Raw genomic sequence first — 14,325 nt, forward strand, 5'->3', positions numbered from 1 at the left:
TAAGGAATGTGTCTGGATGCTTGGCTTTGCTTGAAACCTTCTGAATTGCTCTATGGACCTCCAACTGCAACAACTCCAAAGTGAAAGCAACAATGGTGTTCCTCCACCTACAGAATTGATCCAGGTGCTTGGATCACCTCAAATGAGCCCCCTTGAGATGTTAGAATGCTTACTTTCCAAAGAGAAGCTCTGGTTTGAAGAAAACGATTCTTCTTGCCAAAGAACTTTGAAAAACCATAAGCAAGAGAAGAGAAAGAGAAAGCAAGGAATATAGTTGCTTTGGTGTGTATTGTATGAAGGATAGCACTTGTATTTATAGGAAAATAGTTCAGTATAGTTGCAGATGAGTGTGGTTGCTTAGTGAGGTTGATTTGGTTTCTTGGCTATGAAGGAATTCAAAAATATCCAAAATGCAATGATGGGAATTTTGATTCCATTTGATCAATCCCCTAGCCATCAATTTTGCTTGATCTTAGGGGACAAATCTGAGACAGAAATGAGCTCCAATTGGTTGGGAAGCGATTCCTTTGGTGATTCATCATCTTGCCATAAATTCTCAAATGTAATCATTACATAATCACATGCCTTTGTTTTTGGGAATATTCTCTAATCCTTATGCAATGATGAAAATGGATGTATGGTGTGCTTGCAGATGTATTAGAGGTCGGGTAGCATCATTTAGTGAAGTCATTTGCACAAAATTGCAAAGTTCCAAATTACACATGACCTATAATTTTCACTTCAAGTGCCCAACTTTGATCAATCATATCTCTTAGCTCAAAATGAATTTGGAGAAGGTTGAGCATAATTTGGAAAGCCCTTAACATGTACTTCAATTTATTAGTTTGGTGTTTGCCCAAATTCTTTAGGGAAATTAGTGAAAAAGTCCCATAAAGTTTGAAGAAAACTAGGGTTTTCTTGCAAGTTTTGTGAAGGCAGCCACTTTGAAGCTCCATATCTCTTCAATGGTTGATTTTTAGCCAAAAAATTATTTGTTTCAAAGTTGTTTATTGAATCAAAATCTACAACTTTCATGTTGGAAGTTTCTTCCAGTTTGTAGGTGAAATTTGTAGTATGAAAAGTCAAACTTTTGACTTTTGATTCTTGATTGATTTTCTTGATTTTTCTTGATCAAATGACTTCAAATATAATATACTGATGATTTAAAACTTCAAAAGTCATGGTTGACCAAAATTTCCAAAAAGTCAAAGGTGATCCTATACAGTTGACTTTTTCCAGATGAAGTGAATTCTTGGACTTTTGTGATGAATCAAACTCTCCTCTTCAAATGAGTGATGTGAATGGATTATATTGAGGTAATAGAAGCTCTTGAGTCATGCTTTGAGTTTTGGTTCCATGTCCTGATTAAAAAGTCAACTATCTTGGTGAATTAGGTCAAAAACCCTAATTGTCGACCAGATGAAATTGATGACTGTAGGCCTTGGATTGAAGTGTAATGCCCTATGGACATTGTCATATGAACTATTTGAGGATGATTGAAGCCTTTGAGTGATTCCCTTGAGCTTTCTAGGGTTTCCCAAATGTGATCCCTGATTTTAGTCCTTGATGAGCTCAAAACCCTAGACTGGTGAGGTAAGCAATCCTGAGTACAGGTGATGGGTATCTAATCATATATAGGTGAATAGAATGAAGATTTTGAGTCCCATAGTTGTATTAGAAACCATCCCTTTTACTGATTGGTCATTTGCCTTAGTTCTTTTGTTCATGAACACCCTTGACTAAGTACTAGATGAACAGGTGACTGCTCTGAGGATCTGCTTTGACTTTGATGAAAAGTAAAAAGATATGACATCTCAGGGGGGGTCAAAATTAGGGTATGACAGATGCCCCTATTTAAGTTTCTTTCAACTGGAGGGAGAGAGATTAATATCTCGATTGCTTCAGAGTGAAAGAGACTTAAATACCAAAGAATGCCCGAATTTTGGGCGTTCCTAAGATGTTGTAGTGATAAAACCTTTGCATGACTTGATCCCGTTGTCGCATTTGGCGGGGGATAGGGAGACAAACTCCTGTAGAGACACGTAATGTGGATTCGGGTGAATGGATGGCAAAGTAACATGCGAATCCATCTTCTTTAACTAAGTGTCGATACTTAGAAAAAGGTAAACAACCTCCCCTCGTTTCGGATGTCCATATCTCGAAACTGGTCTCAGTTGTGATAACCTCCCCTCGATCCGGATGTCTATATCGCGGAACTGGTCTCAATTATAATGACGATAAACAACCTCCCCTCGTTTCGGATGTCCATATCTCGAAACTGGTCTCAATTGTGATAACCTCCCCTCGATCCGGATGTCTATATCGCGGAACTGGTCTTAGTTATAATGACGATAAACAACCTCCCCTCGTTTCGGATGTCCATATCTCGAAACTGGTCTCAGTTGTGATAACCTCCCCTCGATCCGGATGTCTATATCGCGGAACTGGTCTCAATTATAATGACGATAAACAACCTCCCCTCGTTTCGGATGTCCATATCTCGAAACTGGTCTCAATTGTGATAACCTCCCCTCGATCCGGATGTCTATATCGCGGAACTGGTCTTAGTTATAATGACGATAAACAACCTCCCCTCGTTTCGGATGTCCATATCTCGAAACTGGTCTCAGTTGTGATAACCTCCCCTCGATCCGAATGTCTATATTGCGGAACTGGTCTTAGTTATAACTTGGACAATATCTCAGATAAAGAGAAAATTTCCAAAGATTTGTTTCCTCACCAAACTTCTCATCAGCGCTTGTTGGAGAGACGTCGTTTGATGATTGATAAGAAACTTCACCATGCTTTCTTTTAATTCAAAGCTCTTGAATGAATGCCATATGATCATGCGTCCTTTTGAGGGGCTAATGACTTCGCTTGAAGGTGGATGAACTGTTTTCCGAAGAAGGACCATCTTTGGTCGATCTGCTGGGGTGGAAACAAATCGTTTTCTGAGGTGAAAACTATCATTCATCGACTCGTGCTGAGGAATTTGAACTATCTTCTTGAAGAAGATTACCATTTACTGACTCCGCTGGGGATTTGTTGAAGCATCTTCATGGGAGAAAATTTGTCGTTTGTCAACTTCTCTGGGGAATCAGAGTTATTTTCCTGACGAAGACTGTCATCCATTGACTCCACTGGGGATTTATCCAACGACTCTGTGAGGAAGGCAAATGCGAAACAAACTATCTTGTCGAGTGTCGCTCTGCGGGAGAATCTCAGCAGGGGAACTCCAAAAGTGAACAAACTATCTCTTTAAAGGAGATTTCCATTTGTTGACTTGCTCGGGGAGATCTTTGTGTATGAACTGTCGTTTCGAAGAAGAAAATTCCTCCACGACTCGCAGGGGAAACTCGAGTACATGCCTCAATGACTTGGGCTCTAACTAGATTATGCTAACTATGCAATTATGATGTGATGTATGCATGAATATTATAAATGTAAAGTGAATGTGAATAGAATTGTCGCGGATGTGAAATCCTATGATACGACTTGAATCTTATGACGATCAGAAGATGTCTTCTTCTTGCAATTTGCACTCCGTTGGAGATATCTGGTAATCAGATGTCCGCTATTTTGAAGTGATTGATATGACTTGAATTGAAGATCCGTCACCAGGAGATGTTCGCAAAGCGACCTCATGGGGAAATCTGGGTTCCCGGAGTCTCAACCGTTCTCGGAGCAATTGTTTGCATTCTTCCTATTGTTTGTAGTCTTTAGAAAGAAATTTAACCTTTATTCTTGCAAGTAAATTCATTTTATTTTATGAAAACATTTGTTTCAAGAAAATGACTGTTTAAACTTAAAATGCATTTCAAGAAACTGAAAAAGACTTGATTGCAAAGAAAAAGCACAAGACTCAAATTATTATTTATGAAATGGTTGAAGGATAGAAAAACACTTAGAAAGGGGGGGGGGGGGTTTGAATAAGTGTAGCTTTAAAAACTTGGACGATAAAAATAAAATGCACAATTATTTTTATCCTGGTTCGTTGTTAACTAAACTACTCCAGTCCACCCCCGCAGAGATGATTTACCTTAACTGAGGATTTAATCCACTAATCGCACGGATTACAATGGTTTTCCACTTAGTCAGCAACTAAGTCTTCCAGAGTCTTCTGATCACACACTGATCACTCCAGGAACAACTGCTTAGACACACTCTAAGACTTTCTAGAGTATACTGATCCACACGATCACTCTAGTTACAACCTGCTTAGAAAACTTCTAAGACTTCCTAGAGTATTCTGATCCACACGATCACTCTAGTTCCTTACAACTTAATGTAATCAATTCAAGAGTATTACAATTGCTTCTTAAAAGCTATAATCACAAACTGTGATATTTCTCTTATCGTTTAAGCTTAATCTCACTAAAATATTACAACAGCAATGAAGTGAGCTTTGATGAAGATGAAGATTCTGAGCTTTGATTTAAACAGCGTTTCAGCAAGTTGATATTCACAGAATAGATGTAGAATTTCGTTAACCTTGCTTCTCATCAGAACTTCATATTTATAGGCTTTGAGAAGATGACCGTTGAGTGCATTTAATGCTTTGCGTGTTCCGTACAGCATTGCATTTAATGTTATACGCTTTTGTCAACTACCTCGAGCCTTGTTTACGCTGTGTCTACTGACGTTGCCTTTAATAGCTTTAACGTTCCTTTTGTCAGTCAGCGTAGCCTGCCACTTGTACTTCCTTCTGATCTGATGTTTGTGAATACAACGTTTGAATATCATCAGAGTCAAACAGCTTGGTGCATAGCATCTTTTGATCTTCTGACCTTGAAGTGCTTCTGTTGCGTGATACCATCTTCTGAGCTTCAGTGCTTCTGATCTCATGTTCTTCTGATGCTTCCATAGACCCATGTTCTGATTCTGCTTTAACCATCTTCTGATGTCTTGCCAGACCATGTTCTGATGTTGCATGCTGAACCCTTTGAGACAAATCTTCTGAGCGCTGAATTATGCATACTCTTTATATATTTCCTGAAAAGGAAATTGCATTGGATTAGAGTACCATATTATCTTAAGCAAAATTCATATTATTGTTATCATCAAAACTAAGATAATTGATCAGAACAAATCTTGTTCTAACAATCTCCCCCTTTTTGATGATGACAAAAACATATATAAATGATATGAATTTGCGATCAGAAAGAGCAGACGGCAAAAGACAAATTACACAGCTATAGCATAAGCATATGAATATGTCTCCCCCTGAGATTAACAATCTCCCCCTGAGATAAATAATCTCCCCCTGAAATAAATACTCGAAGAACTTTAATAAAAGACTTCCCTGATTATTTCGGTAGAGACGATCACATAAGCTTCTGCCTTCAGAGAATTCATAGCTTCTGACTTCTGCTTCCATTGGACAGCTTCAGAACTAGAATTTCTTTAGATCCTCAGAACACTCACAGCTTCTGATTCCTGCTTCCATCTAGGACAGCTTCAGAACTTGAATTTCTTTGATCTTCAGAACATTCACAGCTTCTGATTTCTGCTTCCATCTAGGACAGCTTCAGAACTTGAATTTCTTGATCTTTTTAGAACATTCACAGCTTCTAATTTCTGCTTCCATTCAGGACAGCTTCAGAACTTGAGTTTTCTGGATCTTTTTAGAACATTCACAGCTTCTGATTTCTGCTTCCCTCGGATAGCTTCAGAACTTTGAATGTCTATCAACATCACTTCATGCTAGATTTGTATCAGAACATTGTTGAATGTACCAGAGCATCATCAGAGCATCTCTACATCCTGAAATGTTACTGAACAAAAAACTAAACGACAAAAGTCAGCATGAACGAGTCAGAACATAAAATGTATATTAGAACACATGATATGTATCAGAGCCATATATATATCAGAGCTATATAGGCTAAAATAATGTATCAGAGCAAATAGAGTTTTGTCAAAGCAAATAGACAAATATGGATCAAATTCTATTATCCGTGCTTCTGATTCATTTTTCTTTCTTGCTTCTGATATCTGAAGCTTGACAGCACTCAGCTTGCTTCAGTTTCCAAGAGCTTTTTCTTTTTACAGAATAACTCTTCTTATGGTTTTGCTTCTTGTGTTTGCTTCTGAAGATTCTCTTCTTTATATCTGCACAACACTTAAAAACCATATAGAACTTGCAGTTCTTGTTAGTAAATGTGTGGGAGCTTTACCCAGCAACTGATAGATTAATCAAATCATTTATCATTTATCTTCTCCCCCTTTTTGTCATAACATCAAAAAGAATATTTCAAAAGATTCAGATGTATAAAACGACAAATAAAATTACTGGAATGTAAAAACAAAGAAACTTTTTCATTGATAATCAACAGAAGAATTACAAGAGGTTCCTATGTTTAACAAGATGAGAAACATTCCTAGCAAATACATAAAAAGTCATCCAAAGAGGAAATGACTACAAAAATTAAAAACAAAACCCTAGCTAGACACATTCTGTGTCACCCCATCAAGAGTCCTTGAGGACTTCTTGTCTTCCAGACTAGAACCTCCACTGTAGGAGAGATCCTAGAGACCAAAGAGGAAGAGAGGGACAGTTCACAAACAGAGAACTGCTGTAGCAAACAGGGCTTTCCCTCAACATAGACGTTAAGAATATCATTCTTAACCTCTTCCCATAACTCGAGAAAGTCTTCTGTCTTTGGATGAAAGTTGATAACAACATCAAAGAAGAGATCTGACTTGAGAGGTATTAGGAGAGCCATCCCGAGATATACAGAGATCTGCCGTCTTTGAGTCATAGATTTTCAACAAGCTTAGAGCATGACTAAGAGATCCAGACAAAGGATTCAAGATGAACGCTAGGTTTTTTTAAAAAAATGTTTGAGCAAGAGAAGAAAAACAAGAGAGAGAGAATAAAAACTTGAAGAGGAATGCAAAGAGATAGGAAAACAAAAACGTTTGAAGAGTATTTAAAAGAAAATAAAATTAAGCAATTGATGAATAGCATTTAATGTTGCGTGAAAAGAGGAGAGATAATAAAGACAAATGAGGTGACTAGCACAGTTACCTATGGTCGGCGTCCCTTCAACTGCACGCACGCTTATCCATGAACAGTAATGACAAGTTTACTATCCCAAGATAAAACGATACAACTGTTTTTGCTTTAAAAGAGGTTCTGAATCAACTTAGACAATGAAACGTTAGTAATAACCGAATCATATTTTCTAAAAGATTTCAATCAGAACTTCTGATAAAAAAAAAACATTCATTTCAGAAGATACTCATACATAAGAACTTCTCATCTTCTCATTCTGGGCATAAATCCATACTGATGTTCTTCAGAATGAACTTAAACCTATCTTCAGCCAGGGGTTTTGTAAAGATATCAGCCCATTGATGGTCTGTATCCACAAAGTTTAAAGAAATAACACCCTTCTGAACATAGTCCCTTATGAAATGATGTTTAATCTCAATATGTTTAGCTTTTGAATGAAGAATAGGATTCTTAGATAAACATATAGCAGAAGTATTATCACAGAATATAGGAATGTTATTCTCATATATCTGATAATCTTCTAACTGACTCTTCATCCAGAGCATCTGTGTACTACAACCAGCAGCAGCGACATATTCTGCTTCTGTTGTTGATAGAGCAATAGTTGCTTGCTTCTTGCTGTACCAGGAGATCAAATGACTTCCAAGAAATTGGCAACTTCCTGAAGTACTCTTTCTTTCAATTCTGTCTCCAGCATAGTCAGCATCGCAGAATCCTACTAAGTTGTATTCTTTAGATTTTCTGTAAACTAAGCCAACATTAGTAGTACCTTTCAGATACCTTAAAATTCTCTTAACAGCAGTTAAATGAGATTCTCTAGGATCTGATTGGAATCTAGCACACAAACAAACACTGAACAGAATGTCAGGTCTAGAAGCAGTCAAATATAGAAGAGATCCAATCATACCTCTGTATAACTTCTGATCTACCTTCTTACTTACCTCATCCTTACCTAGGATGCATGTTGGATGCATAGGAGTTTTGGCTTCTTTGCAGGCTAGAAGATTAAACTTCTTCAGAAGTTCCTTCACATACTTGGTTTGGTGAACATACGTTCCTTCTGATGTTTGATTTATTTGTATTCCAAGGAAATACTTGAGTTCTCCCATCATGCTCATTTCAAACTCAGCCTGCATAGACTCAGCAAACTCCTTTCCAAGTGTAGCATTAGATGTTCCAAAAATAATATCATCTACATATATTTGACAAATTAAAATATCCCTTTTAAAGGTTTTACAAAAGAGAGTAGTGTCCACTTTTCCTCTAGTGAAACCATTGTCCAGAAGGAAAGAACTTAAGCGTTCATACCAAGCTCTGGGAGCTTGTTTTAATCCATACAACGATTTCTTTAGTTTAAAAACATGATTAGGAGACATAGAGTCTTCAAAACCAGGAGGTTGATGGACATAAACTTCTTCATCTATATAACCGTTTAAGAAGGCACTCTTAACATCCATCTGATAGAGAGTGATGTTATGTTGAGTGGCAAATGAAATTAATAGACGAATAGATTCTAACCTGGCCACTGGTGCAAAGGTTTCTGTATAGTCAATTCCTTCTTGCTGACTATAACCCTGAGCCACCAGTCTGGCTTTGTTCCTTATTACTTCACCTTTCTCACTGAGCTTGTTTCTGAAGACCCATTTTGTACCGATTATATTGAATCCATCTGGTCTAGGAACAAGATCCCAAACATCATTCCTTGTAAACTGATTCAGTTCTTCTTGCATAGCAATTATCCAGTCTGGATCTTCTAGAGCATGATCAACAGAAGTTGGCTCGATCAAAGATACAAGACCTAATTGGCAGTCTGCATTGTTCTTAAGGAATGCTCTTGTTCTGATTGGATCATCCTTCTTTCCAAGAATGACATCTTCTGAATGACCAGAAGTGAGTCTGGATGATCTTCTGACAGATGGTTCTTCAGAAATGCTTAGATTGTCCAGAGAAGCTGATACTTGATCTTCAGATTCTTTGCTTCTGAGAAGCTCTGCTTCTGAAGCGTTGCTTCTTGGCTCAACAACTTCTGATATGTCAATATCATAATCTGCAAAATTATCAAACTGCTTTGGTTTTTCAGAACCAAGCTTATCATCAAACCTGATATTGATTGATTCTTCCGCAATCAATGTTTCAGTATTGTATACTCTGTAGCCTTTTGAGCGTTCAGAATATCCAAGAAGGAAACATTTTTGAGCTTTGGAATCAAACTTACCAAGATGATCTTTAGTGTTCAGAATAAAACATACACATCCAAAAGGATGGAAATATGAAATGTTGGGCTTTTTATTCTTCCACAATTCATAGGGAGTCTTATTTAGAATAGGTCTGATAGAGATTCTATTCTGAATATAGCATGCAGTGTTTATTGCTTCTGCCCAGAAATGCTTAGCCATATTGGTTTCATTGATCATGGTTCTGGCCATTTCTTGCAAAGTCCTATTCTTTCGTTCTACAACTCCATTTTGCTGTGGAGTTCTAGGACAAGAGAAATCATGGGCAATACCATTCTCTTTGAAGAATTCTTCAAAGGATCTGTTCTCAAATTCACCACCATGATCACTTCTGACCTTTATGATTTTACACTCTTTTTCAGATTGGATCTGAATGCAGAAATCAAAGAACACTGAATGAGTCTCATCCTTGTGTTTCAAGAATTTTACCCACGTCCAGCGACTATAATCATCTACGATGACTAATCCATATTTCTTCCCTCTGACAGATGCTGTTTTGACTGGGCCAAACAGATCAATGTGCAGGAGTTCTAATGGCCTTGAGGTAGAAACAACATTCTTGGACTTGAATGCAGGTTTGGAGAACTTGCCCTTCTGACATGCTTCACAAAGAGCATCTGATTTGAATTTCAGATTAGGGAGTCCTCTGACAAGATCCAGTTTGTTAATCTGAGAAATCTTTCTCAAACTAGCATGACCTAATCTTCTGTGCCAGACCCACTGCTCTTCAGAAACAGACATAAGACAAGTCACCTTCTGACTCATAAGATCTTGCAGATCTGTCTTATAAATGTTATTCTTCCTCTTGCCTGTAAATAGGATTGAGCCATCCTTCTGATTTACAGCCTTGCAGTACTTTTGATTAAAGATTATATCATAACCATTGTCACTCAATTGACTGATAGATAAGAGGTTATGTGTTAATCCTTCTACAAGAAGTACATTAGAAATGGAAGGAGACTTACCAGACTTTATAGTTCCAGAGCCAATTATCTTGCCCTTCTGATCTCCTCCAAACTTGACTTCTCCTCCAGACTTAAGCACCAGGTCTTGGAACATAGACCTTCTTCCTGTCATGTGTCGTGAGCATCCAGAGTCCAGGTACCATGACATGTTGTGCTTTGTCCTTTTTGCAGCCAAGGATATCTGCAATAGGAATAATCTTATCCTTAGGTACCCACATCTTCTTGGGTCCTTTCTTGTTAGATTTTCTCAAGTTCTGATTGAACTTGGGTCTGACATTGTAAGCAATAGGAGGAACAGCATGATAATTTTTAATGTGAGTCTCATGATATTTCCTAGGTTGTGTCACATGCTTTTTGGTGTGTGTTATGTGAAAACTTTGAGCATGTGAAGTGTGCCTAATATCATGGGAGTGGCCATACTTGAACTGATCATACAATGGCTTGTATGTGAGTTTCATTTCATCAACAGGTTCAAGTTTGTATGGGGTTTCACCCTCATAACCAATGCCAACTCTTTTGTTTCCAGACACAGCATATATCATAGAAGCTAGCTGACTTCTGCCAATACTTCTAGATAAGAACTTCCTGAAACTTAAATCATATTCTTTCAGAATATGGTTTAGACTAGGAGTGGATTTTTCTGAATAAGAAGGAGATCCAACATCATTGGATAATTTTAAAAGTTTTTCTTTTAATTCAGAATTCTCCAACTCAAGCTTCTTTGTTTCAAATTCAAATAGCTTTTTCAGCTTTTTGTATTTGAGACTAATCTGAGACTTGAGTTCCAGAAGTTCAGTTAAACCGGAAACTAACTCATCTCTAGTAAGTTCAGAAAATACCTCTTCAGAATCTGATTCTGATGTAGATTCTGATCCGTCATCTTCTGTCGCCATCAGCGCACAGTTAGCCTGCTCATCTTCAGAGTCTGAATCATCTTCTGACTCATCCCAGGTTGCCATAAGACCTTTCTTCTTATGAAACTTCTTCTTGGGATTTTCCTTCTGAAGTTTTGGACATTCATTCTTGAAGTGTCCTGGCTCATTGCATTCATAGCACATGACCTTCTTTTTGTCAAATCTTCTGTCATCAGAAGATTCTCCATGTTCAAATCTCTTTGAACTTCTGAAGCCTCTGAACTTCCTTTGCTTGCTCTTCCAGAGTTGGTTTACCCTTCTGGAGATCATGGATAGTTCATCTTCTTCTTCAGATTCTGATTCTTCAGGATCTTCTTCTCTAGCCTGAAAAGCGTTAGTGCATTTCTTGATATTAGATTTTAATGCAATAGACTTACCTTTCTTTTGAGGCTCATTTGCGTCCAGCTCTATTTCATGACTTCTCAAGGCACTGATCAGCTCTTCCAGAGAAACTTCATTCAGATTCTTTGCAATCTTGAATGCAGTCACCATAGGACCCCATCTTCTGGGTAAGCTTCTGATGATCTTCTTTACATGATCAGCCTTGGTGTATCCTTTGTCAAGAACTCTCAATCCAGCAGTAAGAGTTTGAAATCTTGAAAACATCTTTTCAATGTCTTCATCATCCTCCATCTTGAAGGCTTCATACTTCTGGATTAAAGCAAGAGCTTTAGTCTCCTTGACTTGAGCATTTCCTTCATGAGTCATTTTCAAGGACTCATATATATCATAGGCCGTTTCCCTGTTTGATATCTTCTCATACTCAGCATGAGAGATAGCATTCAGCAAAACAGTTCTGCATTTATGATGATTCCTGAAAAGCTTCTTCTGATCATCACTCATTTCTTGCCTTGTCAGCCTTACGCCACTGGCATTTACTGGATGTTTGTAACCATCCATCAGAAGATCCCATAGATCACCTTCTAGACCAAGAAAGTAACTTTCCAGTTTATCTTTCCAGTATTCAAAGTTTTCACCATCAAATACCGGCGGTCTAGTATAACCATTGTTACCGTTGTGTTGCTCAGCAGAGCCAGATGTAGATGTAGATTTTTCAGTTCCATCAGCCATCTTTTACTGAAGCGTTTTTCTCTTCCTGAATCTTTTCTAAACACGGTTAAGTGCTTGCACCTTAGAACCGGCGCTCTGATGCCAATTGAAGGATAGAAAAACACTTAGAAAGGGGGGGGGGGTTTGAATAAGTGTAGCTTTAAAAACTTGGACGATAAAAATAAAATGCACAATTATTTTTATCCTGGTTCGTTGTTAACTAAACTACTCCAGTCCACCCCCGCAGAGATGATTTACCTCAACTGAGGATTTAATCCACTAATCGCACGGATTACAATGGTTTTCCACTTAGTCAGCAACTAAGTCTTCCAGAGTCTTCTGATCACACACTGATCACTCCAGGAACAACTGCTTAGACACACTCTAAGACTTTCTAGAGTATACTGATCCACACGATCACTCTAGTTACAACCTGCTTAGGAAACTTCTAAGACTTCCTAGAGTATTCTGATCCACACGATCACTCTAGTTCCTTACAACTTAATGTAATCAATTCAAGAGTATTACAATTGCTTCTTAAAAGCTATAATCACAAACTGTGATATTTCTCTTATCGTTTAAGCTTAATCTCACTAAAATATTACAACAGCAATGTAGTGAGCTTTGATGAAGATGAAGATTCTGAGCTTTGATTTAAACAGCGTTTCAGCAAGTTGATATTCACAGAATAGATGTAGAATTTCGTTAACCTTGCTTCTCATCAGAACTTCATATTTATAGGCTTTGAGAAGATGACCGTTGAGTGCATTTAATGCTTTGCGTGTTCCGTACAGCATTGCATTTAATGTTATACGCTTTTGTCAACTACCTCGAGCCTTGTTTACGCTGTGTCTACTGACGTTGCCTTTAATAGCTTTAACGTTCCTTTTGTCAGTCAGCGTAGCCTGCCACTTGTACTTCCTTCTGATCTGATGTTTGTGAATACAACGTTTGAATATCATCAGAGTCAAACAGCTTGGTGCATCGCATCTTCTGATCTTCTGACCTTGAAGTGCTTCTGTTGCGTGATACCATCTTCTGAGCTTCAGTGCTTCTGATCTCATGTTCTTCTGATGCTTCCATAGACCCATATTCTGATTCTGCTTCGACCATCTTCTGATGTCTTGCCAGACCATGTTCTGATGTTGCATGCTGAACCCTTTGAGACAAATCTTCTGAGCGCTGAATTATGCATACTCTTTATATATTTCCTGAAAAGGAAATTGCATTGGATTAGAGTACCATATTATCTTAAGCAAAATTCATATTATTGTTATCATCAAAACTAAGATAATTGATCAAAACAAATCTTGTTCTAACAATGGTAACCAGCCAAATGCTTGATCCCATGGAGTATTTACAAAGTTGGAAATGTAAGTTTAAGAGTGCACCTAAGAGGGGGGGTGAATTAGGACTTTGAAGAATTATCCGGTTTTAGAATACTTGTACTTATTTTTGGTTAAGTGTTTGAAGATTTTTGAATGGTTCTTTTCTTTTCTTGGTAATAGTGATGTAAGCGGTAAAATAGGAAAAGTAAAGAACACAACGATATATACTGGTTCCCCTCACAATCCGAGAGTACTCCAGTCCCCTTTCAACATGAAAGAGATTTTACTATTGTTAGATCTTTGTACAAGCCCACATCAAGACTCCTACTACAATCTTCTAACAAAACCACCAAGAACAATCCTCTTGGATTTCCACTAAGTACATTAAGAGAACAATCCTCCCTTAATGACTTTCTTGTTTCCAACAATCCTGGACAACAAGAACAACCAACCAAGTAGAACAAGAAAACAATCCTTTCCTTTCTACTAACTTGTTTCCAACAATCCTGGACAACAAGAATTTACAAAACAAATCTGGATAATATTTGGGTGATAAAGTTGATGAACATATATCAATCTATAAGATTGATCTTCTCTTTCAAGCAAGACAATTTACAATGATATAATAGTGCTCAAGTGTTTAGGTATGAATGAGAAACTTTTCTAACAATGTGTAGAAAAAGGTTCAATGAAAGTTTAAGTATGAAACACTTGTATGAAAATATATGATGAAAATATATGATAAAAAATGTGGTAAATTGTAATGAAAGAGGTGAGATTTAAATCTGAAGTTTATGGTATTTATATAGGTATTTA

This window comes from Vicia villosa, linkage group LG2 (assembly GCF_029867415.1).
Source record: "Vicia villosa cultivar HV-30 ecotype Madison, WI linkage group LG2, Vvil1.0, whole genome shotgun sequence".
NCBI classification, from domain to species: Eukaryota; Viridiplantae; Streptophyta; class Magnoliopsida; order Fabales; family Fabaceae; genus Vicia; species Vicia villosa.